The following is a 26,218-nucleotide window of genomic DNA, read 5'->3' as shown; positions in this document are numbered from 1 at the left end:
CAGTGGGTTAAAGCACAGCACTATGAAGATAAAGCCACTTCCGCATGAGTTCGATCCCTGCTCTGGAGGAGATCCACATAGCTCAGCAGACTTCTCCTGACCCGCCAGCTGCTCCCCTCAGCAGTGTACTTCATCCCTCGGCCTGTTCTGCTCCCCGCTCTGTCTCTGGTGAATCCTCTCACTGCCCCTGCACCTCTGGTCTATACCCCAGTTCTGCATGCATAAATATATAAATCTTCTTTTAAAAAATAGAATTATTTTAAAAGACTGTAAAGATCTGAATTTAGGCAGTAGTATTGAGTTCAGCGACCATGTTATGACTGGAAGAGACAGCAGCGTCTCAGTGAGGTCGGGAATGTAACCAGAAGCCTGGGCATTTAGGTATTTTTGGTGTGTTTGGGTTCTCACAACACACTGGTCAGTAATATAACTAAGAAAAAAACCCAGCAAAGCAACGCTTTCTTTCCCCTTTCCTGGGTCTGGCTTTGGCCGCATGCCAGCTTTCCAGCTAATTTGCTCTCTGATTTGGTGCAAACACGCTCAGCCCCTAAGCTGCCCTGCAGTTAGGACCTCGCCTTGGCTGGCAGAAGCCACACTGAAATGCCCTCTCTTAAATCTTTGAAATCCTCTGTGTTGAGAAATCTCTTTTCCTGGGTGGCTAAAGGGCCTTCAGAATTGTGCTGCAGCAATGTTCTCCAGCTGACAAAGCCAGAGAGAGGAGCAGGAGCAAAGTGAGGAAGAGCCTTCACATTCTCAAGAACACTTCTCCAAAATACGAAAAAAACAAAAACTCTGAAAGGCATTTTCCCCAGACCTCTTAGACTACAGAACAGATGTGCTTGGTGGAGTTAAAAAGAATTTATCACAAAACAGAGAGAAAAGCCCAGATGTAAATTTCTGAAGATTTGGTCTTTTAAGCTCTAAGGGGAGAAAAGGAGAGGGTGATGAAGGCCCTTAAAACTAAGTCCTTTTTTCCCCCTCATTTATTTTTTATGTATTGCTTTGTTTTTCTTTTGTGTAGTGCAAACTCTTATGTTACAACCCAGTCTGGAATAAATCTTCTGGGCTGAATGATAAATCAGGGATTGTAATGGAAATCACTATTGACCTTTAAAAGGGCAGTGTCTTTATATTTTCACACTGTGCTGTTTGAAATGTCGACTCAGAATCAGGAAAATAATACGCCATCGATTTCTCTCCATTCCTCTTATAACAGAGCTTGAAATTGACCTGGAAAGCATCGGTATGGGTTTTCTCATTAAGGTTTCAACATCATCGGAAATGGTGATTAATGATTCAGTCTTGGGAACAGCATTGTCAGGCCTTGTAATTACTTGGTGAATCCTGTGCAGGCAGCAAGAAGCTTACCCAGCTCCTACCCCACCCCCACTGCAGAGGTGGGTGTATTTTAACCCTGTGGAGGAAATCTTCATGGTTCTATAGGAACTGAGACTATTATTTCCTGTGTGACTGTGTACTTTATTACTAGTTTACTGTCTTCTCTTAATTCATTTCTCTTTAAAAAAAAAAAAAAAAGATGCACCAGAGACAGAGTGGAGACCAGAACAGGCTGATTGACACTGCTGAGGGGAGCCTGGGGAGAGAACAGAGAAGTCTGTTTTGCCCTCTGGGTCAGCTCCCTGGTTGGGGATGGAACTCTTGCTGCAGAGACTTAACCCCTTGCGCCACCGGGGAGGCCTTCTTACCCATTTCTCCATGTGCCAGGCCTCACTGGCTGTTCTGGTTTTTCATTCTGTCTTCTCTTGCTAGTAATTTCCCTTTCTACCTTCCCTCTAATCTCATAATCTCTCTCACCCCCTTTTAATTCATTGATCTTTTTTGCTCCTTATTCTTTTTCTGTCTGATTGAGCCATTCCATCTCTCCTTATTTCAGAAGAATCTTATAAAAACAGCCAGATTCGGGCCCTCCCTGGTGGCACAGCAGGTTAAAGCCCAGCACTAAGAAGCTAAAGCCACTTCCTCAGGAGTTCCATCCCCACCCGCCCCAGAAGTGACCCACATGGCATGGCAGACCTCTCCTGACCCGCCCGCTGCTCTCTTCAGCAGTGTTCTTCATCAGTTCTGCCTGTTCTGCTCCCCACTCTACCTCTGGTGGGTCCTCTCACCCTCCACACCTCTGACCTGTACCCCAGTTCTATATGCATAAATAAATAAATCATTTTCTAAAAAAAATAGCCAGGTTCTCCTAGCCTGGCCTACATTACTGATGGTGTGACCTAGGCCTCCCCTCTCCTGTCTTAACCTCCTCACCCTGGGCTGTGCAGGACGGCTGATGCATGAAACCCCCTCACTGCCTGCTCACCTAGCAAAGCACTCCTGCGAGACTGTAGGGTGTCAGTCAAACACGGAAGCTGACAAGCCTACCCTCTCTTCACTTTAAAAGTAGCCACACAGAAATGCTTAATATTGTTCTCTGTTTCAAAAAAAAAAAAAAAAAACAATGGTTAGGGCTCTCTCTGGTGGCACAAAGGGTGAAAGCACCACATTATGAAGCTCTCCAAAGCCATTGCAGCATGGGTTCGATCCCCAGGCATGGAGCTGACCACATGGCATGACAGACCTCTTCTGACCCACCCACTGCTCCCCTCAGCAGTGTACTTCGTCAGTCTGCCTGTTCTGCTCCCCACTCTGTCTCTGGTGAATTCTCTCACCCACCGCCCCTCTGACCTGTACCCCAGTTCTGTAACCATAAATAAGTAAATCTTAAAAAAAAAAAAAGTTAGGGCGCAGCACTGCAAGTTAGCCGCAGCCACTCCAGTGTGAGTTCGATCCCGGCCCCGGAGGTGATCCAACCCCGCCCGCACAGCAGGCCTCTCCTATCTCGCCCACTGCTCCCCTCAGCAGTGTACTTGGAAAATCTGCCTCTTTTGCTTCCCACTCTCTCTGGTGAATCCTCTCACCTCCCCTGCACTTCTGGCTTGTACCCTATTGCTGTATGAATAAATAAATAAATCTTTAAAAAATAATAAAATAAAAATTTCAAGTAGCTTTTAGATGATGGAGCTTTTAGCTGAGTTTGGGGAGGGGTCTGTCATCACCACTCTACAGAGACAGGAAGGATCCCCACTCAGAACTTGTTCTGATGTCAAGACTGGTGAGGTGACAGACACCACAAGACTTTGAGAAAATTTACTTCTTACATAATTGAGGCTTTTCTGGGGAGAGCAGGGCAGACCTCCCCGTCAGGTCCTGGGTGTCTTGAGAAACCCAGGGAAGAAGCCTGGGTTGGGTTATGTGTCATGGGTGGGGCCTGGGGAGGCAGAGCAGATTGCCACATGCTGGCAGAAGCCTGAGTCCCCTCAGCCTCCCCTGGTGCTGAAGCACGGGGCACCCTGGCTTTCTTAGCAGCTAACCCAGATAAGGAGCAAAATGAAGAGGGGAAGCAGAAGGCTTGACTGCCATCAACTGTGGAGTCAGATTACTCGTGGGATCTAATCAAGATAACCAAAAGGAAGTCAGTAGTCCCAGACCTAATGCTCAGCTGGACAGCCCAGAGGCAAAGCAGAGAGAGTTCCACAGAGAATCTCAGCGCTCAGAAGAGAGAAGGGTCATATAGTGAGCTCCTTCACACATGCTCTTTGGCCAACGAACCCACAGGAACCCAAAAGTCTTAGCCCAGTTAAAAAGCAAAGAAGAATACAAAAGGCAAGGGCCTCCCTGGTGTGTAGCAGTTAAGTCTCAGCTCTATACCTCTAAGGCCTGAGTTCAATTCCTGACCAGGGGAGCTGACCCACATGACACAGCAGACCTCTCCTGTCTCACTTGCTGCTCCCCTCAGAGTGTTTTTCAGTAGATCCACCTGTTCTACTCCCACTCTATCTCTGGTAAATCCTCTCACCCTCTGCCTCTCTAGCCTATACTCCAGTTCTTCTGTACAAATTTTTTTTTAAAAATAGAAATCTTGGCCCTCCCTGGTGGCACAGCGGGTTAAAGCACAGCACTGAGAAGCTAAAGCCACTTCCGCATGAGTTCAATTCCCGCCTGCCCCAGAGGTGACCACATGGCGCGGCAGACCTCTCCTGACCCGCCCGCTGCTCCCCTCAGCAGTGTACTTTGTCGATCTGCCTGTTCTGCTCCCCACTCTGCCTCTGGTGAAGCCTCTCACCGCCCCTGAGCCTCTGGCCTGTACCCCCGTTCTGTATGTACAAATAAATAAATCTTTTTAAAAAATTAAAAAAATAAATAAATAAAAAATAAAATAAAAAAAATAGAAATCTTACAATAAAGGAATAGTTGTTTAAAGAAAAAGAATACAATAGGCAAGAATTGGGAACAACTCAACTAACCACAGATAATAAAATAAAGAAGAGGTACCATAAATAAATAATGGAATGCTTATTCAGCTATGTTTTGTTTTGTTTTGTTTTTAAAAAAAGAGAGATGTAATCCTGTCATTTGCAACAGCATATTGGACCTAGAGGGTATTATGCTTAGTGAAATAAACCAGATGGAAAAAGACAACACATATGATTTCAGCATGAATGGTACATAAAGAAACAAAGAAATGAATGAAATAAAACAAAAATAAGCTTTTAGCATATTAGACCTAATTAGTGGTTACCAGAACGAAAGGGGGAGTGAACATAACCAAGTCAGGTCAAAGGGGTCAAATGGAATTTAGACTTTAGGATGGAATTAGACTTTCAGTGGTGACCCTAATGCACTAATACAGATGTTGATATATAAGTACACCTGAAACCTATTCAATATTATAATGCCATGTTACTTTAATAGGAAAAATTGAAGCAAAGAACAAATGCTCACCTTGTATTCAGATGAAGTACTTGGCCACCCACAAGCTGTGAGTTGAATTTCACAAAAAATGTCCCCTTACCCAAAAGTCTTGTTTCAGGGATGCCCTTGGTCAGACACATTCAATAAATCCTTTAAATGCAGAAATCATTGAAGTTTCCCACAACATTTAAAACTGCACTGAAGAAAGAACATATATTGTAGACGTGAGTTCAAGGTTCTCTTTGCCGCATTTGTGACCTTGAGAATCAACTCATTTCTGAGTCCCAGAGTCTGCTCCTGTACAACAGAGGTAGATAACACCTGCTCCATTTCACCAATTCAAAGATGTAATTTTTCCTTCATTTATGCATCACTGAAAACTGGATTAATAATCAACAGGTTATTTTCAAAGTTATACATAAAATAATAGAGTATCTTATAGTGGGTCACATCTTAGATTAGTGGAATGCAATTCTTCTCAGGGCTTAGAAAATGCAAATGTGAAACCATCTTACTCATTATAAGCTCTAGGTCAATGTTTTCTAGATCAATGCCTTTTGGGGCCTCAGTTTTCCTTCTCTGTAAGATGGGGGTAATGATAGTAATTGTTACTGGGAATTATAAGTTAAAACATAGAAAATGTTGGCCCTCCCTGATGGCACAGCGGGTTAAAGCACAGCACTAAGAAGCTTAAGCCACTTCTGCATGAGTTCAATCCCCGCCTGCCCCGGAGGTGACCACATGGCGTGACAGACCTCTCCTGACCCGCCAGCTGCTCCCCTCAGCAGTGTACTTTGTCAATCTGCCTGTTCTGCTCCCAACTCTGTCTCTGGTGAATGCTCTCACCTTGCGCATCTCTGGCCTATACCCCAGTTCTGTATGAATAAATAAATAAATCTTTTTAAAAAAACATAGAAAATGTTTAAAACTTTGCACAGAGCAGGAGACTTTAATATTATTGTTCTTCTGAGAGCATCTCTGACTTATCTGGAGGCAAGTTGGTTATTATTGATTGATTCAATGTTCTGTGGTGGCCACAGGGCTCTAGTGTCAAAGTCAGTGGTAGTAAATCCTGGCTCTGTCACTTAATTACTCTGGGAAATTTCTACAAGCTCCATTTGTAAAAAAAAGAATTACAGCACCTCCCTCAGGAGGTGCAGGTAAGTGGGTCTTGCTTGAAGAGAGTCTAGTACGGTGCCTGTCAAACATAAGTCCTCAATGAATTCTCATTGTTCTCATAGTTCTCATGGCTAGCAAGCAGTTCTGCTTTGAAGAAGCAGCTGGTGCAGCTGAAGAGATGGGCCCAAAAGGATAGAATCACATCACCACTGCAGGGTGGGCCTCCTCACCACGGCCCTCATGTAAGCCCCGACAATGTCCTCTGGTCAGAGAACAGCCAGGAACACACCTGGGGACAAGTAAAGGTGGGGCTGCTCCCTGTTATGGGGACACCTCCCCCCATGAAGAACCCCATCAGGGAGCTGGAAGGGATCATGCTTAGTGAAATAAGCCAGAAAGAAAAGGAAAAATACCAGATGGTTTCACTCATAGCAGGAGTATATAAAGGACCAGGGGAGAAAATAATAATAATAATAATAATAATGAATAACTATATACCAGAGACATTTTACAGGATGGAGTGGGGAATAGGATCAAAAACAGGGGGCAGGGGGTGAGTGCACTGGACTATGGTGATGGCACACGGGTGATCTGGTGGTGGGAAGCCCACGGAGATTACAACTGAGGTGGAAAAAACACAAAATGATGTTAAAAATAAAAACAAAACTATATAAGCAAAGACAAAAAAAAAAAGGCCCATCAGGCATCAGGAAGAAGGCTTGTTCTAGAAGTGGGGCCTGTGTTCTGCTGAGGAGGGTGGCTCCGGGAGTGCAAGGGAGCTGTCAGAGAGTAAAGAAACAATCATCTCAGTTGGCAGGAACAAAGAAGCAGGTCTAGAGCAGTCCTTGAAGAAGAAACAGTCGTGGCTTCTGGTAGCCAGGAGAGGGGGCCATTTCACCATTTTTGTGGCTGACCTAGTGCTTTTTGTTTTAAGTCTGTTTGCGCGTAACTAGTGGTCTTGTCTTTGTTTCATTTCATCTGGGAAAGTCCTCAGCTGATGTGGCTATTCAGTGAAACTGCTTAGTTTACCAACAAGCTCGTCAGCAAGGAAGGCAGCTACAAGCCCTCATTGTTGGGTGACCCACCGTCCCAGCCTACCGAGGGCGGAGAACTCTGACAGAGAGACAAGACTCTCAGTGCTAAACTAGAGGAGGTCACAGATCAGCAGGCACCCTCACCCTAGATGTCGGGACTGCCTTTGGTTCCTCAGCCTGAACCCCTTTTGATCACGTGTCCTGTGAATTACCTAATTTGTATTTTATCGATCAGCTTTTTTGCCTGCTTATGCAGATATGCTTTGGAGGTTAAGTCCCAGCCCTGTCATGTACTAACTGCCTGGCGTTGAGCAAATTGCTGTGTCTCCTGAGTCTTGGATTCCTCCTCTTTGAAGTGAGGTTAGTACATACTTCACATGCAGCTGAAAGAGACAACAGCACCCTCACATCGTCTTGCACCACACAGGTGCTCAATGTTGCTCTTCTTCCTCCCTTAAGCCCCCCACAACTTCATCCCACATCAGCTTCGACCCAACTCATGCAACCGCCCTGGATTCACAATTATAGCTTAGAAACCTTATTTTTAGAGTCTTTAAAATAGTTCCAGGAGCCGACAAACTCTTATAATGTTCTTTTAATAGTGTTGTCACTGTTTCTTTTCTTCTCTTCAGTACCCCTACTTATTTCCAAGGCTTCTCTATTCCCCTTTCCTGCAGCAAACTTTGGCCTGTGAATAAGCTCTGCATTTCTAGAACACTGGTTAACTTACAGAATGCTTAACAAAAAAAAAATAAGTAAGTTACCTGAGAGATAGTACTACTCAAGTATTTATTTTGGTTATGGCTTACAGACCAGCAAGATGAGGCTTGGAGAAGCCACGTGCCTGATTCAGTGTCACACGGTGAGGAAACAAATAGAGCCAATCTTCAGAGACAGTTTTGCTCTGAAACTACTTCCCCAGGAACACAAAACTGGATGCCAGTCATCCCACTCCTCACATACTGGGTCAGGCGTCCTTGATCAGACATGGCTCTTGAGATGTGCAGCTGACATTTGCAATTACCTGTGCTCTCCAGGGTCTCCCCCAGCGTCCACAGTTAATACCACTTTAAATCCAACATTCCAGGCCTCCCTGGTGACACAAAGAGTTAAATCACAGCATTGTGAAGCTCTCTGCAACGTGAGTTCAATCCCCAGCCAGGGAGCTGACCCACATGACTCAGCAGACCCCTCCTGTCTCACCCACTGCTCCCCTCAGTCGATCTGCCTGTTCCATGCCTCACTCTCTCTGTGAATCCTCTCACACCTGCACCCTGGCCTACACGCCAGCTCTTGTATGCATAAATAAATCAATCTTAAAAAACAAAACCCACATAGCTCCTGCCAGCTCCATTGAAAATCTCATTCAAGGTGGAACCTCTAAAATATGATTCAGAGCTCTCTGCTGGGTCTTCCTCTGACTCCCAATTCGGCTCTGGCCCAGACAGCTGGGCTGGGCAGGGAAAGGATACTTCCAGCTTTGCTAGACTTGCCATGCCCTTTCCCATTGCTCCAAGAAGGGACGCCAAACGGACTCACAGTTGTCACCCTTGGGGATCCTTTAACCGCCTTAGCCCAAGCAGCAATTACAAACAGGGTTTTGATATCTAACTCAGGCTAGTTCCAAAATATTTCCCTGTCTGGACTTCTTCCACAGAAAAAGCATGTGTAGTATGCAGATGGAGGGTGTAGAGGCTGGAGTGCAGCCAAGAACGCAAAATCAGCAGCCTTGAGTCTTGCTAGCTCAGGGGTGTGGACACAGGATACCTCTCCTGGGTAACCGAAGCCAGTGGAATTTGTGGTAAGGCAGAAAAAGACCAAGACTTGGGGTTAGCAGGCTCAGGTTCAAATACCAGTTCCCGTTCACAGTCTTGACTGGACACACAGTCTGCTCTGGACACACTCTGTCCCCCCAACTCTGTGCTCTCCTTTCTGACAAGAAAATGATCATTTCTGACCTGCCCTTCTCTTTAAGATGGTCTTGAGTTAACTGATATTAAATGTTCTCGAGAATCTGGAAGTTGCTAGACAAGCATCAGCTGTTAATATGATAGTGCAGTGTTCCAAAGTTTGCCTTATTTTTCAGACTCACTTTGCATTCCAGCTCTCTTTGGTCTTTACTTTTTCTTCCGCTTCTTTTGATCTCCCTGTACAAACTCCAAGAAGCCAAGGAACAGGTCTGCATTTGTTTTATAATTCACAGTTAGTCAAGCCAGCATGTGGTATTCCAACCCAAAAAGAGAGTCCAAAAAAGCTTCCTTGATGGACAGGAAGATAAAAACACATTTTGCTCAAAACATGCTTATTTGGTTTTTTTGCTGCTTTAATCTACAAGGAAATTTGATTTGGAAGGGGAAAATAAAAACTTGAAGATTAAAAAGGATGTTTACAGCTCACATCCTAAGGATGACTAAAGAGATTATATTTATAAAGCTAATTGGTAATGTAGAGTTAAGTCAGAGCTGTGACTGGGCAGACAGAGACATAAACTGGCAAAGTTAGCCATGTTCCAAGTAGTCACCTATCTTTGTAAAGCCAAGATAAATGTGCTTATCACAATTCAAGTCTTAATTCTAGTAGCATCTTATCTTTGTCTCCTGCCCAGGAAAAGAGTCTTAGGAAATAAGACTCACCTGTTCTTCACATCTTAGCATTTCACCTCCCCCCTCCCATGTTTCCGGGGAAAGAAACTATATTTTTTTAGAAATCATTTACAAAGGACTGAAAATAAGAAAGTCCAGAACTATTTGCCCATAGGCACTATCTTTCCAGTGTGGACCCTTCTGTCCACAGAACCCCACTGTTTTTGCTTTGTTTTGTTTTGGTTTTTTTTTTTAACTTTCCTTTTCAGCAAGATTGTGAATCTGTGAATTCTTCTGTGAGCAGGTGACAGGCAGGATCTCCGATAGAAAATTCCTGACCAATACTGAGCTGCCATAGGCAATGGAATTTGGATTCTGCAGCTGAATCTTGGAGTTGTTCCACAACGATTCAGCCCAGGAAATACCAAGGATGGTCACCGTAGTGCTTTGGCTGTACCCTTAAGGCTCCCCCTCAGTGTGAGGGGCTCTGGGGTACAGCGGCAGGCAAAGCTGGGTGTCAGAAATTGGAAACTTGGCTGAGTGGCCACAAGATGGCCACATTGTTCAGACCTCCATGCTATGAGTAGGCTACAATTCTAGGCTTCAATGCAAGTGGCTGAGGTAGGTTAAATGTGGCCATTGCAATTCTGACCTGCAAGAGACAAACGTCCTGCTGTTTTCCAGGTTCTTCGCGTTGGTTACCTATAATAACATAGGCATTTTGTCTCCAGTAGAAGAAAGAATATTATGCATACTTTAAGTCGAATGTTACAGCCAAAATGTTTTCCATTCAACTTTATATTCTTTTGCTAAATTTCTGTGAACTGAAAGATAAAGTCTCAAATAGAGTGTAATAAAGAGTTTAGATGATAATCAAAATGAGGGTTGAACCAAGGAAGGAACCAAACAGATCTTAATCTATGAGAATGGTTCCAAAAAACTAAGTTTGAATTTAGTTCATATAGCTAGAAACACACTGGCATTAAGAAGGTAACTACTTTTCTTAGGAGAGGCCCACGGCTCTACGTTGTCCTGATCCAAGATGTGCTAATCTTTACAAGATCCACTCTGTTCCCCTCGAAAGAGCAAGCTGCAGAGATGCAAAGGTCAGCCAGCGCCCATATTACATCTTTTTTACCAGAAAAGACTGACTCATACCTTCAGGCAGAGTTTTGCATACAAAATGGAGTTCTGTGCTTATGGCTTGTTAGTTTTGTTTTCCAGACCAGGGGTGGAGTTCCCAGAAAATTTTACACTAAGTTTACATTTCCCTGACATCCTGATACGTAATGATACATTGTATAGTCCCATATTTTTAAAAAAATTCATCCACTGAAAACACTTTCGCAATTGCTTCTGCAAGAGGTATACCCAGCTTTACAACTGACAGACAAAATAAGAATGGCTATCACCTGCCCCTCATCATCTCTGTTGTCTTTTAATGGGGTAAGCCGTCCCTTGAACATGAGTTAAGGGTAGCAGGCACCAAACTTTGGGTGAAATTGCACATCACGTGAGCTGAAGAAGAGACCTACTTAAAGTGTTCAAGACCAGGATGAGCCCAAGAAAGGCCCATAGTCACTCCCCCCAGTCATGAAGCAGCATACCAGTGTCTGCTGGACACTTGTCCCTGTCTGTCTCCTATGACAAGCATGCGACAGCAGCCTCAGCAGCAGGCGAACAGTCGGCTTTGGGGGCGCCGACTATTTTTAGGAGTTGTCTTGGAATGCCAGCTGCCTGGCACCTGGAGACTCTGGAGCCCCAAGAATGTTTCAGTTCAGTACCCATCCTTCCCCCTCCCATCCCCCCTTGGAGGGAGGAAGCCCAAGTTCCAGCTATGATTGAGCTGATCTTTGTGTAATCATCTTAAAATGCCCTTAAGGGGTAACCGTAAGGACACTTTGAGAAAAATAGGAATTGTTTAGCTACAAGATCTGGAAATTACACAGCACACCTAGAGGCACACAGGAAGGTCATGGGTACAGAGAATATGCACCGGGCTGGGCTGATGTTTTGGGGGAGGTGGTGAGTGGGGGGGTCTAGTTTCTTGGGCTTTCACTTCATTGGCCAATTTAAAACATAAGAGTGGGAAGAAAAAAAATACAAAATAAAAGAGTGCGGGAGGGAGGAGAGCCATACAGTGTACCCCCAATGGTTATCTAAATCAACTAGGAGCCTCAGAAGCCAGAGTAGGCAACCTTTATTTCGCCTTTATTTTGTGGTTGACAATATGTTTATCCCTCTTTGAGGGATAAAAACGGAGGGAAGAGCACAAGGGACTATGGTGATGGTGCACTGGTGAAGTGGTGGTGGGGATTTCACAGGGGCTTCACCTGAGAGGAGAAAGCACACATTATGTATGTGTGTGCGTGTGTGTGTGTATATATGCATACAATAAGTTTTGAAAACAAAATTTTGTTTTATAGAAAAACAAACAACAAAAATAGTCCTTTTTGAAGTGGACTTTTATACATCAAATTTAAGGAAGGCGTTTGCATTACGAAAAGAAAAGTCAGCCGCCAGGGTTTACACCATAATGACAAGTTGATCTTGGACATTGTCCCTCCCACTGGAATAAGGGCAAGATCCTAACGTCCCATTAACGTTTGACCCAGACATGTCTGCCAGGGCCGCCATAATGAAAATACCACGATCTGAGTGATTGAAAGAACAGGTATGGATTCGTGGACAAGGAAGCCCGCAGGTTCCCTGCCCCACCCTAAGAAGGGTGAGAAGGGAGAACGGAGAAAGTTGACCTGCAGGTACACATGGAGCAAGAACACACAGACCAACTCATTGAAAGCATTTGACCTTCTGTGGGTATCAGTCAATGTATTTACAGAGAAAATGAGGAACTGTCTTTAATCTGATGAACTGATTAAGTGGACACTAATATACTAAGCACAATTAACTTCCTTATTATCCTATTTACATATTTTTTATAGAAACTTGCACAGAAAGGTGTTCTGTAGCCTACTGTTTCTATTTATCATTAGTCAGATCCTTGAGGTAACATTGTACTAACTTTTTAGGATGAAGTTGATGTCATTTTTTCTCTATAATTTGCAGAACATCAAAATTATGTGTTACTTGAAGATACTCACTATTAAAATTATCAAGATGTTAGACTCTCATTTGTAGGTAATTTTTTTATAAATTCTCCTGGGTTGTTAGGTTATTCCGATTTTCCACTTCTTGAGTCAGTTTTAGTAATGTGTTTTCTCAGAAAATCATCTACTTCATAAGGGAAATTTTCAAACATTTTAGGAATAAGTTTCTCTTATAAATTTTCAACTTTTAATTAGAGAAATTTTTAAGCATATATTAAGGAATAGCACAATGAACCCCTTCAGATCCAGTACCCAACTTCCACAGTAGTCAACATTTCTACCAATGTTCTTTCACTTATTCCCAATCATTTTTAATGGAGCACTATAGACTTTTAAAGTTTTATTAGATACAATGGAAAAATAAAACTTAAGATTTTTAAAGTATATATCATTATTTTTTAGTATTTATTTTTTTATGCACACAGCACTTGGGTATAGACCAAAGGTGCAGGGGCAGTGAGAGGATTCACCAGAGACAGAGTGGGGAGCAGAACAGGCAGCTAGACGAAATACACTGCTGAGGGGAGCAGCACGCAAAACAGGAGAGGTCTGCTGTGCCATGTGGGTCACCTCCCAGGCCAGGGAAGGAACTTGTGCTGAAGCGGCTGCAGCCAGCTTCACAGTGCTGTGCTTTAACCAGCTGCGCCACCAGGGAGGGCCTGCAGTATATGTCATTATAATTTCATGCACATAGATATTATGAAAGAATCCCTCCCCCCATCTAGTCAATTAACACATCCATCACCTCATTTATAATTGGCAGGAAGAGAACATTTAAATTCTACTCACTTGGAAAATTTCAATTATATGATACAATATAATAACCAAGTCACCATGTCATGTTTCCGGTCCCCAGATGTTACTGAATTTAGAGCTTGGGACACTATTTTAAAACAAGTGTCAGGGCCTCCTGGTGGTGCAAGGGGTTAAGGCTCAACACTGTGAAGCTTCCTGCAGCCACTGCAGCAAGAGCTTGCTCCCCGGCCCAGGGGGTGACTACATGGCATGGCAGACCTCTCCTGACCCCGCTGCTCCCCTCAGCAGTGTACTTCATCGATCTGCCTGTTCTGCTCCCCACTCTGTCTCTGTGAATCTTCTCACCCACCACACCTCTGGCCTGTACCCCAGTTCTGTATGCACAAATAAATAAGTCTTTAAAAAAATAATAATAATAAATAAAACAAGTGTCAGATTCCCTATCATCTCACCCATATAAGCCTTGGAAGCACTCCTTACAGAAAAGAGTGTCTTTATATAAAAATTTAATCTTTTTTGTCTGTAGTTTTATTTCATTTCTCATTTTTTTCTCTGATCTATTTTTCTGAAATTTTCTTGAGAATCATATGGCTTTTTCATTGAAGCAACTCTTCTGTCCATCAATTCTACAATGTTTCTGTTTTCTAAAGTAAAGATTCTGTTCAGAGTTGAGTTAATACTTCATTCTCACTACTGCTTTCCTTAAGTTGATTCCATTTGTGCTCTTGGATTGAATGCTTCCTTGTTGAATAATGAATTTCCTTGACAGTATCAACTTTCCTTTGATTACAACATTGGTCTCCTCCTTTATGTGTTCTCATTTTCCTTATTTTCTAAATAGTCTGTAATTGTGGTTTTTAATTTCACTTTAAGCCATGAATTGTTAAATCACTTTTTCTTCTGCCCCCATTTGTAAGTGCATATGAGTTTTCGTTTAATATGTACATCTGAATCCTGTCTTTCTTATTTCCCTTCACAAGGCCCCGGGTTCTAGCATTTATTACATCACATGTAATAACATTACATTATTAGGAACACTATTTTTAATTACATATTCACTTTAAAGAATTGTAACACATTTGATTTGTGTCTACAATTAGTGAATTAAATAACCTATTTAATAAATTGGAGCTCGGTCTGCTAACTCTTGAACCCTGTAACTTTCATCTAGATAAAAGATTTGGTCACCCGAAATAAACCTTTAAGAAATTTCTAGTCAAAAATAACATCTTAATGGCCCTTCCTGGTGGCCCAGCGGGTTAAAGCACAGCACTAAGAAGCTAAAGCCACTTCAGCATGAGTTTGATCCCCGCCCAGGAGGTGATGGCAGGGCGCAGCAGACCTCTCCTGACCCACCCAGTGATCCCCTCAGCAGTGTACTTCGTCAGTCTGCCTGTTTTGCTCCTGGCTCTGTTTCTGGTGAATCCTCTCACCGACCACACCTCTGGTCTGTACCCCAGTTCTGTATGAATAAATAAATAAATCTTTTTTAAAAAAAACCATCTTAAGTATTTATTTTGCCTGTTAGCCCCCTCACTCACCCCCCCTCTCACGCTCCCCCCACCCCCTGCCTAGAGCAGTGACTCCATTACTAGCTGGATTCTCAGATGTGCCTATGGGAGTCACTTCTGGAAGGTCCAGACAGGAGGCACTGACACACCTGCTGACCCCAACACTTTGCGACCCATGCCCCTGGCAGGAAGCTGATAACAGAACCGGAAAACTGCCCACTTTTAAGGCTCCCTTTGCCATCATCAGCAACAGCAAATGGGATTCTCCACAGCCCCTTTCTGCCTTACATGACTCAATTCTAAAACCAGTCTCATCTGAGTGCATCATCTTGGCAGACTCTCCATTACTTCCAAAGTGCAAGTGATTCTCAAAAAAAAAAAAAAAATGGTCTTGGCTTTGCAGTGTCTCTCCCAGAGGGCTGGGATTTGTCTTGAGCAAACCAATCCATGGGAACCAACAGAGCTTCTGTTACAATCACTGTTGTCTCTTCATGGCAAACACAAATAGTTCCTGGACTCAGTCACTTTACAGCTACAAAGTGCTTTCCCATTATCTTTTCCTTCATTCTACAAAAAAAACTTCTAAAGTTCCCTTTGATATTGCCTCTTCCATTTGCTACATGATTGATTTGGCTCTTTGATTCTTCCAATTAGGATCTTAATTCCCCTACTAAATATTAATTTATTTCCTTGAAATTCTATGATAAATGCTATAAAAGTAGAAGTTATAGAAACATTTTGCTAAGGGCCCCAACCAGTTCTAGGGGTGGTGTCCTTTTTTCCTTCTTCAGCAATAATTTTTTTTCTACACTTCATGCTTTATTTCATTTAATTGTTCGCTTATCTTGAAAAAAGAGATTAAACTTTAGTTGGTATTTGCCAAGTATATATTGTCCCACTCTCTGTCCAGCCTTTGACCAACCTTGGTTGGGTGATTTAGTGGTTTGGGTCAGAAAACAGGGATTATTTTATATTTGGGGGTCTCAATTTCTCACGTATAGGGAGGACAGACTGCAGCAAGGCTGGAGGTGAAATTGACAAGGTAACAGCCATCACTCTATCGTTTTAGCTGATAGAGGAGGATATTTGGTATTTTGTTCACGTGTTGTCTGTGTTCAGATATAATCACCAAATGCTCTTGCTTTGGCTTTGAAGCTTCATGGCCAGGGAGTAGACTTTACTGCCATTCTGTAGAACTGTATTCATTCAAACAGGGCATAGCAAGACTTAGCCAGGCCAGCTTTTAACAACGGCAAAGGCAGTTCCTGAATGCCAGAGACTGCTTTTCCCTTTCTCATGGCTTAGGTGCTAGTAGAATTCTACTCTGTAAGCCCCCACTGGAGGGGAAGCTGGTGACAGTTCCTTGGACTGATTCCCAAGGTCAAATATCTAGTGTTGTTCTATCTCCAGGATGGTTCTCTTTCTCTAACAGATACTACGAGTTCAGCTTGAACTCATAGTAGGACTTATCTCCAAGATGAAATGTACCATCTACAATCCTTTCATGCTTCCTGCCATTTATTTATGGAAATTGCATGCTCTAAAAGATGAGAGAAGAGAGGTATCCATGGGAACAACAGGGAAAGGACTCTTCCAGCAATGCCCACACAGTACAGGTAGGGTCAGAACATGCTCTGCATTTCCAACCAGGGTACAGAGAGTACTTCTGTCAGTACAGACTGATAAAAAGTGTTTTGAGAATTATTTTTAAACAATAATACTTCCTCCACTGCAGACCACATTGTGCTTTTCAGCTCATTTCCATTGGCTGTTCGGGAAAGGGAAGTTCTCCCAGATTCTGCCAATACGTTAAAGTTTGTTCCAGTTTTGAAAATGTATTTTTTGAAAATTATTCTTTCTTTTTTTTTTTTAGAGAAGTTATAGCAGAAGCCGCTAGTCAAGCACTAGTTCACTGAAATCCTGGCAACCCATCCTAATATTGAAAACCTATTTAGTTTCCTAGCTTTCCATCCCAGAAGTTATCTTTTAGAAAAACTCCAAACTTTTCTCAGCAATTTACACAAGAGCCTAGATTACCCACTTCATTCATTGAAATGGATATTTAATTAACATGTATAGCTAAGGGTTTGCCTACCTTTATACAAATGGATCAAATGTTGGCCTGCAGGGAAAAGATATGGAGGGTATGGAGAATAATAACTGTGACATCACCCTGTTCAAGGACCACATAGAAGAACAGACAGAAAGAACCACATCTACAAGGATATGACAGGTGACTGGGGTTTAGTGACCCATGTGTAGAGTAACTTAAAACCACATCATACAAGGAACAAGTGATGAAGATGCCCATGCAAAAGAAGAGAGGATTTGGCAGCAGGAGTGAAGGATGGGGCTTTAGAGGGAGCAGAAATAAAATATTCTCCATATTTGAAGACCGTCCTGTAGAAAAATAAGATGAAAACCCTACCAAAGGTCTCAAGGAAAAATATCATACACTTGAAAACACTGTACTATACAACTGAAATTTTATAAGAGAGCAAAACTCAAGTATTTTCACAAAAGAAAGTTAGTAAATATATGAGGCAATGGCTATGTTAACTGACTCAATGAGAGAAAATTCCTTTATGTGGTATAAGGTACATAACAAATCGTTGTGTTCAGGACTCCTAGTGGCACAAGGGGCTAACTCAGCATGAGGAAGCTGTCACAGCTGGATGAGTTCAATCCCCAGCCAGGGAGGTGGCCCACATGGCACAGAGACCTCTCCTGTCTCACCAGCTACTTTCCTCAGAGTGTATTTCGGTAGGCCTCCCTGTTCTGCTCCCCCCCACTCTATCTCTGGTGAGTCCTGTTACTGCCCATACCTCTGGCCTACACCCCAGCTCTTGTATGCATAAATAAACAAATCTTCTTTAAAAATTCATTGTGATGTACCCTTTAACCATCTCACCATTTTTTTTTAATTGCCTCAATAAGGCTTAAAAAAAAAAGCCAATAATGGCTGTGAACTTTCTAACAGCACTGAGTATTTAAAACAGATCATCACTGGGGTGTCTTCGTTGCAAAAAAAAAAAAAAAATTGTAGAGAGGAGGAGAGGAGTCAAAAGGCCACAAAATGATTCATCAAATCATCAAATTCATCAAATCATTTTGTGCACATCTGGCCTGCACCCCCGTTCTGTATGCAGAAATAAATAATTTTTTTTTAATAAAATGTCATTGGGCCCTCCCTGTGGCGCAGCAGGTTAAAGCACAGCACAAAGAAGCTTAAGCCACTTCTGCATGAGTTCGATCCCCGCCTGCCCCAGAGGTGACCACATGGCGCGGCAGACCTCTCCTGACCCGCCCGCTGCTCCCCTCAGCAGTGTACTTCCTCGATCTGCCTGTTCTGCTCCCCACTCTGTCTCTGGTGAACCCTCTCACCCTCTGCATCTCTGGCCTGTACCCCAGTTCTGTATGCACAAATAAATAAATCTTTTAAAATAAATAAATTAATTAAATTAAATATCATCAACTTCAAGGCAGGGAGAGGAAAGGAATAGTCCATAATACCAAAGTTCCAGAGGACACTCTACTGCCCACTTACTCCTCTGGACTGGGACTGGCGTCCCTGGAATTTATCAGATAGGGTAAACTCAGTGGTATGTAAAAAGAAAACAGTTTTATTTTTCTCTAACCACTCCCTCTCAAAATCTCCTTTCTCCACTTGTAGGCAACACCTCAGGCCTTTCTCAAAGACTTTTAATGTACCTTCAGGAATTAAAACTCACTTTCAATCCCTACTTTAAGCCTTAGACACTACAAGAACAAAATGGTATCACCAGAGGGAAAGGCCACGGTGGGGAGAGCAAATCTCATAAGGGGTCAAGGACATGGTCACCACACAACTGGAAGATGGAAACTGGGGGGCAGGGGGGCTCATAATGTAAAGCATACAGATGTTGAATTATCCAGCTGTGTACCTGAAATCTATATACAATTATAAATAAAATCAAACAAACTTAAATCCCGGTTCAGAGCCCCGGATAGTCCCACCAGAAACCTGCCCAACCTGGCCTGTGACGTGGAGACATTAACCCGAAACAGCCCTGCAGAGTTACCAGGATGGTCTTCCTCCCTTCCCGTTACCTTCCCCCACGCCCCTCCTGCAGCTTCTGACTTCTCCAGAGTAAATGCTGTGGGTGGGGGAGAAAAGGAAAAGGAGCAAAAGTCTCTTGTCACGATGGGTGCTGTTATTACACCTCAGTCTCTCCACTGCCCCAGGCTCTAATCCCTGCATCAGCTGGAGGTGCTTGTTGGAGGCTGGTAGCTGTTCCACTGTCCTTTCACAATTTCCATGCACGTCTGTCCCATTCAGAAAGCTGGAGCTACTGATCACCCTTTGTTCTCAGTTTTGGGGCTTCAGATGAAGTTTCAAGAAACCATGAACAGTCCCGTCTTATATTCTGTCGCACTTAAAAGTCACAGCAACGCCTTCCTCCGTCCTCATCAGGGCACACAATGGGAAAAGGAGAGGCGGCCAGTATTGGCAGAGCCCTGTGTCTGGACTGCTGAGATAAGACTTTGGGAAAGATTTAAGCCACACACTGCTGCAATAGTTACACAATCATTTCCGGCCCACCCTCATGCTGAATGTGTTCCAGAAAACTGAACATTCCTTGGGAGGCTTTCTACAACTAAAGTAGAAAGGGTTGTAATTGGATGTGTAGGAATGTCCTTGGTGGGGGAGGGGGAGTTGAAACTATATCAGACAAGAAGACGACTTAATTAGAATGGATAGCTTTATAGAGTGACAGAGCCTCCTGTCGAGGAAGGTACAGCATTCTGAATCATCCCAAGGACTGCTTGATGGAAACAACAGAGGCCCCTTGGGGCCCAGTATTTGGTCATTTGCTGTTTCACTCACTCATTCATTCACTGAGCTCTGCTAGGTGCCAGGTCCTGAGCTGCAGCTGGTAGTTGCCCCAGTGGGTGAGGTTTGCTTCTTGCCCTCATGTCATGCAAGGAAAAGCTCCATAATGGGGTATGAAGTCGCCAGAAGCAGGGGACCCCTTGGGGCTCCTGAATGCATGTCCTCAATGGCAGTAAGTAGGGGCGAACCAAGACTGAGGTGTGGGAGGTAAGAAGCTCATCTTTCGAGTCACTTCAAACCTGAGGTGCCTTCTCCACCCTGGAAGATGCAGGTGTAAGGGGTGATGATCTGCTGGCAGTTTGTATTAAACAGAATGAGAAACTGAAAGAAATGAATCAGTCACAGAAACTCATTTCAGACCAGTTAACAGGGGCAAACGTGTACAGAGTCCAGTGTGAAGAAAGAGTCCATCAAAATGCAGAAGACCATCAGTAACAGGACCTCCAGCAGGGAGATATAGTCTGCAAAGGAGTCCTGGTCGCTGGTGAATAATGGAAATGCTTAGGAATGACCTGTGTGCCTTTGCACTGAAGCGCAGAACAAGGGATAAAGGCATATGCTTATTATTTTCCAACACTGCTAACTGAGAATATTCTGCCTCTACATTGTGGTTCAAAGAGTATGAGTATTTAAATCAGGTCCTAAAATTAAAAATTTTTTTCAAAGTTTTAATTTAAAAAAATATCAGGTCCTGAACACATGAAGATCCTACCTCCAGCTCTATTTGTTGAAGCCTATCTATATAAGAAGATATGCCTACCAAGTTATTAGGCTAAGGGTTTAAAACAAATAAAAAATTTTTTTAATTTTATTTATTGATGCATACAGAACAGGGGCTCAGGCCAGAGGTACAGGAGCGGTGAGAGGCTTCACCAGAGATATAGTGGGGAGCAGAACAGGCAGATCTACTGAAACACACTGCTGAGGGGAGCAGTGGGCAAGACAGGAAAGGTCTGTAGTGCCATGTGGGTCAGCTCCCTGGCCAGGGATCAAACTCTTGCTGAAGCGGTCACGGCTAGCTTTGTAGTATTGTGCTTCGACCCATTGCATCTCAGGGAGAGCCCTACAAAACCTTTAAAAAGCATATCACTGCCTCCTCAAACCTTCAGTCGTAGAGAATGGAGGTAAATTCCCTACTAAGAGGCAGAAACCAGGAAGACCCAGCGTGTATTTGTTTTCTATTACTGCCATAAAAAATCCACAACTTCGGTGGCTTAACACAGCACCAATCCTGGGGTGGGATGAGGGCACTGGACTGTGGAAATGGCACACGGGTAAAATGGTGGTGGGAAGCCCATGGGGATGACAACTGTGATGAAAAAATGCACAAAATGAAGAATGGTGTTTAAAAAAAAAAAAGCACCTATCTATAGGACAGAAGTTTCATAGGGATCTCATCCGGCTAAAATCGTGGTGTCGACAAGTTGAATTTTCTTATTTATTTTTTTTAAAGATGTATTTATTCATATGGAGCTGGGGTACAAGCCAGAGATGTGGAGGGTGAGAGGATTCACCAGAGACAGAGCAGGAAGCAGAACAGGCAGATGGATGAAGCACACTGCTGAGGGGAGCAGCGGGCGGGTCAGGAGAGGTCTGCCTCGCCATGTGGTCACCTCCGGGGCAGGCGGGAATCGAACTCATGCAGAAGTGGCTTTAGCTTAGTGCTGTGCTTTAACCTGCAGCATGCGCCACCAGGGAGGGCCCGAGTTTTCTTATTTTTTTTAAGTTCTAGAGGATAGTCCATTCCTGCTCATAGGGGTTATCTCTTGAAGCTTGTGGCAATGTATAACAGAAGCATTAGCATTTCTGTAACGAACATTGGATGTAAAAGTGCTCTTTTTCTTTTTAACAAAGATAAGCACAATGGGTTGGACATGAGGTACAGGGTTGAGAACACCAGCCGGGATGTTGCCTAATCCACGTGATGACTATACTGTTAGTAGAGTATTGGGACCAGTAAGCATAGACAAAGGTCAACAAAACAATATTTGAATTGAAGAAGTCTCAGAAAATAGTTCCTGTACTGTCTCACAGCCTATGGCAACAGGATGGTAGAATTTCTTAAGTTCTCCTTCTTTGTTATAACATGTTATAAGATGAAATCTCCCCAGTTCTTTTGAAACTGGTTTGTTTGGGGCCACACAGGAAATTATTCAGCAACAGTTGTTGCTCCATTGTGAGATTTCATTCTTTCCCAGAGCTATGATTTAGTTAGATTCTGTTTGGAACCTATTGTCTCAAACAATCGAGACAAAACAAAAAATTATTCTGAATGAAAATAAATCTAAGTCGCCACCTCCCTGAAACTCAATTTCTACCAAAGGGCCATATTTTGTTAATTTATTTATTTATTTATTCATAGAAGAGCTGCAGGATAAGCCAGAGGTACAGAGGAAGAGTGGGTCATTCAGAGACCAAGTGGGGAGCAGAACAGGTGGATCTAATGATGTACTGCTGAGGGGAGCAGCGGGTGAGACAGGAGAGGTCTGCTGCACCATGTGGGTCAGCTCCCTGTCCGGGGAATCAAACTCATGCTGCGGTGGCTGGTGATAGCTTGATAGCGCTGAGATTAAAACCACTACTGAGGCCCTCCCTGGTGGCGCAGCGGGTTAAAGCACAGCACTGAGAATCTAAAGCCGCTTCCGCATGAGTTCGATTCCCGCCTGCCCCGGAGGTGACCACATGGCGTGGCAGACCTCTCCTGACCCGCCCGCTGCTCCCCTCAGCAGTGTACTTCGTCGATCTGCCTGTTCTGCTCCCCACTCTGTCTCTGGTGAATCCTCTCACCCTCCGCATCTCTGGCCTGTACCCCAGTTCTGTATGAATAAATAAATAAATCTTTAAAAAAAAAAAAAAAAACCACTACTGAGCCACTAGAGAGACCCCCAAGGTGCCATATTCCCTTCATGAAAGCAATTACATTGATGGTGTTAATACTTCTCGGGAAGGACAATGTCATTCCTCTGGGAAAACGTTTTATATACAAAATGAATGCTCAATAATTTCTTCATTAAAAATTTAAAGCTTGGCCCTCCCTAGTGGCACAGTGGGTACAACACTGAGAATCTGAAGCCACTTCCGCATGAGTTCGATTCCCGCCTGCCCCAGAGGTGACCACATGGTGTGGCAGACCTCTCCTGGCCTGCCCCCTGCTCCCCTCAGCAGTGTACTTCATAGATCTGCCTGTTCTGCTCCCCACTCTGTCTCTGGTGAAGCCTCTCGCCGCCCCTGAGCCTCTGGCCTGTAGCCCAGTTCTGTATGCACAAATAAATAAATCTTAAAAAAAAAAAATGTTTAGCTTGTACTAAACAAAAAAAAAAAAACTGGAAAGAATACAATTCAATAATATTTATAGTAATGAGACACACAAAGGGTTATTACCTATATTAAAATCAGCATATAAAAATTGTTTGGAACATTAAAGCTCCCTAGACACAAATGAAAAGTACATAAGCAAACATTTTGCATCCAACCTACCATTAGTAAATACAAATATGAAAAATGTTCAATCTCTCTATAATCAAAGAAAAAGTCACTCACATAACAATGAGGCACCATTTTATACCTACTTAATTTCAAATTAGAATACCCCAGACTGGGGAGATGGTACACTTGTATCTGAATAAAATAAGTGGGTATGATAATGCTTTCTGAAAAAAAAGAGCTGGCATTGTAAGGAGTAAGACATGGTGGCTTTCGCTTCTCTCTCTCCCTCCAGTGGTATGTTCTAAGAAAATAATCAAAAGCTTTTCCCTAAACATTTAAAATGTTTGGGTATAAAGCATTTCATGGCACTACTGATGCCAGAAACAACATGAAAGAATAAAGCATGAGTGTGTCCCTGAAGGTTTGAAAATGGTGAATAAACAAGTTCCATTTTAATAAAGTAATTGGATTAACAGCATACAAGAGTCCTTTAAAATGAAAAATGAGAACAGATTGATTTGGCAGGTGGCAGGAATGTGAGTGCATTTTTCCTTTTATGTAAAGTTTCATTATGTTGCTATAATAAATATTTGTATAGTTCATTTCTTCTTTAACCAATAAGCTACATGGTACCATGAAGAACCTCTCTTTCCTCTTTCCTTTTGCCTTTTTCTGTAACATTTGCAATTAAAACAATAAGTAGTTCACAGTTTACATTGTAAATGCTCCCTTGCAAGACATTTCCAAACATGTTTATTAATATGCCCTCAGATTCCAGCTCTCAGCCAATTTGAAACTTCCTATGCCAATGGGAACTTTGTTTTTTCATTAGCTGTCAATTTATTTCATTTCACTTTGGGAAATTATCCCCACAAAGTAGCCTGTCTATATTTTACTTTTAAATAAGATGAGAAAATGATCTGTGAAATTTCTTGACTCATTAACATTTTACTTAGACTATGTGTCATTTTCTAAAGTGACATTGACATTCCAGAGGAAGAATCAAATCCAAACATGACATAGAGCAAGAGCAAGGTAGGGGCCCTCCCTGATGGCACAAGGGGTTAAAGCACAGGCCTGCAAGACAGCCGCAGTCACCCCAGTGGGAGTTCGATCCCAGCCCCAGAGCTGACCCACATGGTGCAGCAGACCTCTCCTGTCTCCCCTCTGCTCCCCTCAGCAGTGTACTTTGTCAATCTGCCTGTTCTTCTCCCCACTCTGTCTCTGGCGGGTCCTCTTACCGCTCCTGCACCTCAGCTCTATGTGCATAAATAAATAAATCTTAAAAAAAAAAAAGCAAGATAGTCCACCATTATATAATGCTGCTTCAAAAGACATTTCTTTCCAAGCAAATCAAAGATACTAAACGTTTGTTTTGTGAGTCATAATCTAAAATGATCTTATACTTTCTCAAGGTGATCATGTCACTTAAAAGCAAATTATCTTTATCCTAACAATGTTTTAACCAGTCAGAAGAAATAATGTCCTCAGAGACACAGCCAAAAATATCATTGCAAGTTTCCTTACATATTTTGTGTTGAAAAAAGCATAGTAGAGTTGACTTTTTATAGGAGAACACAAGAGTTTTTAATAGATTTGAAAGTGACCTAATTAAAAATTAGTTTTGTTACTTATATATATTTTTTGTAAAACTCATCCAAGAATTACATTTTTAGAAATATATTTAGGCAGCAGTCCTCTGCCCACCTGTGACTCAACGCAGGTGACTCAACCCACTCTCTCCCTCGGCAGGCAGCAGCCTCCTGCCTGCCTATGACCCACACCTGCCAGGACTTCTCTTCACTGACCTCCCTCACTGGAGGCCCCTCTCCTAAGGCCGCCTGCCTGCAACCGTTCAGGCCTCCCTCAGCAAGCCTGTCCCTTGGGGGCAGCTCTTTCTGCCTGCTTGTTCTTTAAATAATATATATATATATATAAAATTAAAGCCCTGAATGTTGTTAGTGTCCTGTTATCTCACACACTGCCATAAAAGTCACAATTTTATCATATTACTGATTCTTTTGCATCCATTTCAAAGACACAGTTTCTATGAGGGAACTTCTACTGTAAGTGAATTTTATAGCATTTTCATGGGTCACAAATAGCTTATGCTTTTTCAGCCATTTAAAATGTAAAAGAAAATATAAAAGTGATTAAATTTAATACTGAATATAAGTTAAGAAATGTTAAAATATAAAGGTAAATGTAAATTGATATTAGATATATGAAAATAGTCAGCAAGTTGGAGTCCTCCCTTGGGCCATAGTTTAAGAATCCCTGAATGACTTGGTTCCACAACAAAAGCTTTTGGGAGCAGACATTGCAGTAAAGGCCTAAAAAATGGCCCTCTCTGGGAAAACTAGAGTCAAAGGCCTAGGGAGCTCGCATGGGACTACCCAGCCCTGCTGGGTAGAGAGAGGCCTCAAAAGTGGGTGTGCACCCCATATTTATTGCTGCTTTATTTACAATTGGAAAAACATGGAAACAGCCCAAATGCCCAAAAATGGATGACTGGATGAAAAAGATGTGGTATATATACACAATGGAATATTACTCAGCAACCAAAAAATAAAAAATAAACACATGCCTTTTGCAGCAACATGGATGAAGCTGGAAAAGATCATGCTTAGTGAAATAAGCCAGAAAGAAAAGGAAAAATACCGGGTGGTTTCTCTCATAGCAGGAACATAACAGGCCAAGTGAGAAATCAGTGATAATGATGAACAGCTATATACCAAAGACATTTTGTGGGGGTGGAGTGGGGAAAGGGATCAAAAACAGTGGGGGGAGGGAAATGCACTAGACTATGGTGATGACACATGAGTGATTTGGTGATAGGAAACCCGAGGGGATTGCAACTGAGATGGAAAAATGCACGAAATGATGTAAAAATAGACTATTATATTATTTTAAGAAAGAACAAACAGGTGTGCATAAGGAGTTTTGAATACACTACTTGGGAAAGAATGGCATTTCAAATAATTGTCTGGGCATATCAGTTACAAAAGTCACTCTCTGAGATAGCAGGCTTTTTGCATACATGGGTTTTCCT

Source organism: Condylura cristata, unplaced genomic scaffold (genome assembly GCF_000260355.1).
Source record: "Condylura cristata isolate star-nosed mole 26May11 unplaced genomic scaffold, ConCri1.0 scaffold00004, whole genome shotgun sequence".
In the NCBI taxonomy this organism is placed as follows: Eukaryota; Metazoa; Chordata; class Mammalia; order Eulipotyphla; family Talpidae; genus Condylura; species Condylura cristata.
Note: the sequence above shows the minus strand (reverse complement) of the source record.